Source organism: Sorex araneus, chromosome 4, assembly GCF_027595985.1.
Source record: "Sorex araneus isolate mSorAra2 chromosome 4, mSorAra2.pri, whole genome shotgun sequence".
Classification (NCBI taxonomy): Eukaryota; Metazoa; Chordata; class Mammalia; order Eulipotyphla; family Soricidae; genus Sorex; species Sorex araneus.
This window is the reverse complement of record NC_073305.1, coordinates 130,652,488-130,659,146: the sequence shown is the minus strand read 5'-3', so window position 1 is coordinate 130,659,146 and position 6,659 is coordinate 130,652,488.

Here is a 6,659-nt window from a genome sequence, read left to right as displayed (position 1 = left end):
GGTGGGGAGGGTTGGAGCACACCCAGCTATGCTCAGGGGTTACTACTAGTTCTGTGCTCAGGATTTACTCCTGGTGGTGTTCAGGCAACCATATGGGATGCCCAGCAAGGATTGAACTCGGGTTGGCTCTGTGCAAAGCAAACGCCCTACGGGCTGTACTATTGCTCCGGCTCTAGGAAAGGAAATTTCGTTCAGTAAAAACTACCTTGCTTCACTATTTCACCTGAAACTCAACCCAGAATGTCTGTGCCAAGGTTAGAACAGATTCTTTTTTCCTGCAAAGAGCAATTTCTCTTTCCAGCCCGAGTCCACTGCTCCGCAAGAAACTGGGTGGTAGGAAGTATCTCCCACACCGTGGAGAGCAGGTGGGCTTAAGGCACAAACTGACAGCTGTCTCCTGGGGTTAGTGGGACCTGAGTGACCCTGCTGTGTAGGTGTTGATAGCTGACTCTGCCAGTCCTGACACACACCAGGCATTTCCCTCCGGGTGGGGGCTGAGGTGGGTTGAACAGAGAGTTAAAAGCACTCTCATCCCAAAGCTTCCTCCCTAACTCCCCACTTTATAAGCACTGGCAACAATATTGTTAAAGGTGGGTCTCTTGCACACAATGTTCCAACAACACCACACCCTCCTGCACCAGAGTATCCCCTGAGGTTCTATTGCCTATGACCCTGTGTTAATTCTCTCTCTCCTCCCTCTCCTTCTGTCTCTTTCTCTGTCTCCCCCCTCCTGCCAGTCTGGCAGTGCTCACGACTTACTTCTGTCTCTGTGATCAGGGCTCACTCCTGGTAGGGGTACTGAATCCAGGTCTGCTTTTTTGCAAAGCAGCATTCTTGATGTCGGTGGGCCCCAGTGGGGGTGACTTATGTGAAGTGGGGAGGAGAAAGATGGTTACTTTCTCCCGATCCACCTCTGCCACCTGGGACCCAGGGTTACTGGGTTCTTGTCTTGTCTCACAGCAAAGAACTGCAGGAGTAGACAAGCAGTGAAGTAAAACAGATTTTATTTGGAGGTTTTGAAGGGAAGGAGGAAGAGAAAGTGGCACAGTGGAGAGTAAAGAGAAACATGCTCAAGAGAGAACCCGGGCTTCTCCAAGGGTGGAGAGAATCCTTTCACACATCCCAGCATTAGACATGAGAGCATGAAAGTACACATCTCAAGAAGGGTGGTATGGATGACACATGTGCTCAGGCACCACATGTGCTTGGCCATGTGGGCACAAGCAGCACATGGGCATAGGCATTATATGCGTGCCCTTCCTTTGTTCAAGGTGACTTTCATAGAGTATCTTCTCCGATGTCTCTTGCTTGGTCTGGAATGTTCTGGAGTCTTCTCGGCAGAATCACTAAAGTTAATTGGATTAAGGGAGTGGTCCCAGGGTATTTGAGGAATTTCCTTCATGGATAGGTGTCCAATCTCCTCAGCGTCTGTTGCTGATGCCAGGTGAGGGTCTTAGCAGGCCTTAGTTCCTGTTTTCTGCAAGGTTGGCTTTCACAACTTCAGTGCTATTATTTCCTAGGAAATTCACTGCCATCACCTGGGGAGGGGACTTCCCTATCTGTCTGCTTGCCTCTATCACTCTAACCCTTGTATTGTCACTTCGGCCCCACCTTACTATGATTTTTTTTTAATATCACATATATTCTCCTTATTATTTAGATGATACAGGAAAATCTTGTGGTAGTCTTCAGAAATAATGCACGTGCTTCTCTTGTTTAACCTAAAGAAGTGTCTATGGATGGAGTCTTTATGGTTTCAGAGGAGTAGGATCTCTGCCATGCCCACACGCTGAGCATCTTCCTCTGTTTCTTTAGATCTGCCTGAGGACAACTCCTTTTCCTTAGTCTAATACCGTAACCCAGACTCCATTCGGTAAATTAGAAAAACATTGGCAGACTTTCCTCTGGCTCTTAGTGTGTAGATTGCAGGACTTTGTGTGTTGCTGAAGTTTTATGAAGAACCAGGATGATTCTGGATCCATCAGTTCAATGAAATCTAAGTGAAAGTATATCTAAGTTGCCTGCAGAAATGTGGTCCCCCAGGTTTGGAGGTGTATCACTCAGGTTTACAAAAGTCGATGGGAGAGTTCCAATTCTACCCTCTACCCTTCCCTTACTTTCATCTCTTTAGTTAGTAGGGTAGTTTTCTTTCCTTCACTCTAGTCAAATTGTGGTGGAAGAACAACTGTTTGTAATAGCCTTGAGAGTGAAATTAGAGAAACATCACAAAAATAGAACAGTGCCGAGAAAAAAAAGTTATTGAATGGCTGCTCCAAAGAAAGTTTAAACCTTTATGCAAAGGAGCAATTTAAATGATTCATAGGAAAAGTTGAGCATATTTATCCAATCATCCGTCAGGCTGCCAAATGTTGGTGTTAGTAGAATTGTGTGTTAAGGGGGGAAATCAGGTTATCTCACATAGCAACTGGGTTGTTATCCAAATTGAATAAGCAAAATGAGAAAAAGTGCTGTCCTCCATGACTGACTATAAATCAACAGCAGTGGGCGCTCCTGCATTTTTTTAATTGGCAAGATCCTTCTTGTAACCAAATATGGATTCAGGAAGTCACTGTAAACTGCCCAGGCATTTTAATAATGCTTATCATTATAAAACTGCAGAATTAAGGGAGGTGAAAAATGGAACTAGAAGAGACAAAAGCTTTTGTGAGAATTGCAAATTTTATGTGCTATGTCATTAAGCCATTTAAACAATTCAACTTCTGTATGGTTTTATAATCATTTTTAAAAGTCAAATACCTACCAATTAATATAAAAATACTTTAAATGGGACTGCTATGCAAATTTGTCTTCAGCTTTGAAGTTGAGTGATTTCAAATATTAAGGCTTTGTCCTCAAGAATCCTGGAAATAGTGTTTTCCAGCAGGAAAAGAAAGGACAGTTTTGAATGTAAGGAAATAAAAACACATGACCTTTATTTCTCTGAAATCAGTTGGTATGTAATAGAGAGAGTTAGAAGCCCTTAATATTTTCAATGTTTACTTTTGAGAATTGGATGAAATCCATATCCTTGATAAGACTGCTCTTCACTAGAAGCTAATTGGGTAGACCCCTGTGGAGACTGGGAACTTTCTTCTATTAAACAGCTAAGTCTCAGATTATGCAGAGATGCCTCACGGAGGTACTGAGAAAGGGTTTACAGTGCTTCTGATGCAAGGTGGTCCTTCCTCTTATTTCTCTCCCCCTCTTTCCCCCTCTCCTCTGTTCACCTCTCCCCTTTTCATCTCTCTTCTTTCTCTCCTCTCTCTCATTTTCTCTTTCTCTACTCTCCTCTTTTCCTATCCTTTCCCTGTCTTTCCCCCTCATCTCTCCTTTGTAACCTGCTCCCCTAGAACCTTTCTGAGCAAATGCACTGGTGAATTAAGCAGGAACTTGAATTCTAGACTGTGGGTGGGTGACTTGGGCCAAGAGGATGTGTGGGGTGGGCTCTCTGTGGGGGATCCCCTCAGAGCCTCTGCTTGTGGCAAGTGCAGAACTAGCACATGAATGCGTGCTCAGGAGAGCTGGTTGTGCCACTGCAAGGATCTTTGAGAGATGCGAGAGTTCCAGTTGTTAGGATGATGTTGCCCAGTTTCTTTGAATATTGTCAAATGAAGTTCATGTTCAAAAGTTTAACAACTGAAAGAAAAACAGGGAGATTGTGTGTCAAAACTAGTCTGTGAGGCCTGTGGCACTACCTAGACTATGAAATGCAATCTCTTCTTTTCTGCGTTTAAAATTCTCGTGTTCAAAGAGAAGAAAAATCTTCATGATCACGAGTTTCTTTTTGAAAAGAGATTAGTGTCTTAAAGTAGGCCTTAATTACTCATGTATTATTTTATACAAGTCCTTTCTGGGGCCATTTTACTTTAGATAGAGTATTTCCTGGGCTGTGAAGTACTCCTGGAATCTTTAGTCATTTTAGTTCTGCCTTGAATGTAGATTTTATCATAAAGCTATCTTTAACTCTTTTCCCCCTTAAGCCATCTCCCACGTATTTTTTAAAGCTCATCAATATAAATGTTTGTGTCTGTCTTATTTGTTTCTCGTGTTTCGAAGGGGAAAAAGAGATTGATTACAAGGGTCATAAAAGTAATGATGCATTTAATGAAAGCATGTATTTTATAGATAAAATAAACTCTAAAAAAATAACTTGAAGCTAACAATCAAATTAATGGACTAAAATGACCTTCAAAAAAGCACATCTTTATATTCAGGTCATTTGAGCTCTTGTCTATTTATTTTTAATTTGACATTCAATTCTGTTTGATGACTTTATCTGAGTTATTTTGGATTTTGTGTATTTTTTTTTCCTGATAAACCTTGTAACTGGAGTGATGGCACAGCGGGTAGCGTGTTTTCCTTGCACAGGGCCAACCCAGATTCGATTCCTCCATTTTTCTTGGCAAGCTACTGAGCGTATCCCACCTGCATGGCAGAGCCTGGCAAGCAAGCTACCTGTGGCTTATTTGACATGCCAAAAACAGTAACAAGTCACATAATGGAGACGTTACTGGTGCCTGCTGTAGCAAATTGATGAACAATGGGACGACAGTGCTATGACACAGTAGTACGACAGTGCGACAGTGCTAAACCTTGTAAAATTCTAAATTTTATCATAGAATATTTAGCCATATAAAAATCAAATGATTTGTTGCTTATGGACAAATGCTTCAATATTTTCTTCCTTTAAAATTTGGGGTCAGATTGATAGTAGCAGGTAGGGCATTTGCCTTGTACATGGCCATCCTGGCACATGAACACGCCATCTGATTCCCAAGCATTGCCAGAAATGATACCTGAACACAGACCAGAAGTAAGCTCTGAACATAGTGGGGTGTGACCCTCAATTCCCCATACCCACACATGCCCCCAAATATATTAGTACACAATATATACTTGTGTACTTGGCTGTGTTCTGGGCATTAAATTTTCTTTCTTCTACTATATGATTTCATATTGGTAAGAAAAAGGGAACAAGAAGTAAATAAAATTGATCAGTGCAAAATCAACATGAAAGTTGAAAACAAATGTAGAACTGTCAAATATATTTTTTTTTTGCGTTTTGGCTTTTTTGGGTCACACTCGGTGATGCTCAGGGCTGACTCCTGGCTTTGCACTCAGGAATCACTCCTGGCGGTGCTCGGGGGACCATATGGAATGCTGGGAATCGAACCCAGGTCGGCCGGGGGCAAGGCAAATGCCCTACCTGCTGTGCTATCACTCCAGCCCCTAAAATTTTTTTAATATGGGAAAATTGTATTATTGTTGAGAAAACTGAAAAACCAAACAGAATGTCGAAGAAAACCAAAGATTAGTAACAATAAGATGATGTGATCACCTGAAGCTTAGCAGGTCAATGTGAGGATGTAGTTCCACAGCTGGATGCTAAGACTTGAGTTGCTCTCTAGTCTTCTGTAGTTCTTGCCATTATCAATGTTCCCCGGAGCTCAAGAAATATAGGAGTGCCTAGTGTGTCTAGTGTGTGTACATTGAAAGCTGGTAGGTTCTGCTAGAAAATTTGGAGACAGATTGTGACTAGAACAATTGAGACCAACTAGTTTATTAACTGTGAAGGCAGTTTATTAACTCTAAGAGTCAAAGTTGATCTCTAGGTGGGTTTGAGCCTTTATTTGAATGGATGAAATATCATTCACTGTGAATATGAAATGGACTAGAGACAGCTGATGTAGGGCAAAAATCTAGGTTTTATTTCAGACATGTTAAATTTTTGGTGCTTATTAGCACAGATATGAGTTTGTTGATGAGTAGTGGAACCGGGTTTAGTCACCTGAGAAGAAAAAAATTAGGAATTACCCTCGGAGTAAACCCCAGGGTAATTCAGTAACTAGAAGTTAGAAGAGGAGGAACTGGCAGAAGAAAACATGTGGAAGAGTGACATAGGGCAGCAGACGAACATGGCGATAGTTTTACTAAAGAAGCCAAGGAATGAAAATGTCGTAAAAGAGGCTGGGACATTTGGCACTATCAGATGACATTTGGAGTTTAGTAATGATAAGGCCAGAGAAATAATTATTATGTCCATGGCAACAATTGTAATATCATAATATTATTAATATCATAATATTTATAATAATAATAATAATAAATAATAGCATGGTCTTCCTGCTCTTTTTTAGTACCAATTTAAAGGATTTTTAACAAAGGAAACCCAATTGAAATGGACTGAAATAAATGAGTAAAGAGGGTGAAGAAATAAGAAATGATTTTGAGCAACAGCTGTATAGAGTTTTGTAGTGAAAAGAAGTTTTCTGAATTTGGAGTGTCACTTGACAACTACAGTAAACTAGAACACAATAAAGAAATGTCTCAAAATTATAAGGTAAAATGATTTCTAATCTTCAAGTCTATGTGAAAGAAAACTAGAATGAAAATCCTCATTTGCATCATTGGAATTTCAGTTTGTAACCATGAGATCATCATCATCATCATCAGCCCATTGATCGTCGAATTTCTCGAGCGGTCTCAGTAATGTCTCCATGCATCTTAGCCCTGAGATTTTAGAAACCTCTCTTTACTCGTCCTTTCCAACGGTGCTGCATTGGAGGCTCTTTCAGGGTAAGGGGAATGAGACCCATCATTATTACTGGTTTTGGCATATGAATACTCCATGGGGAGTTTGTGAGGCTCTCCCATGTGGG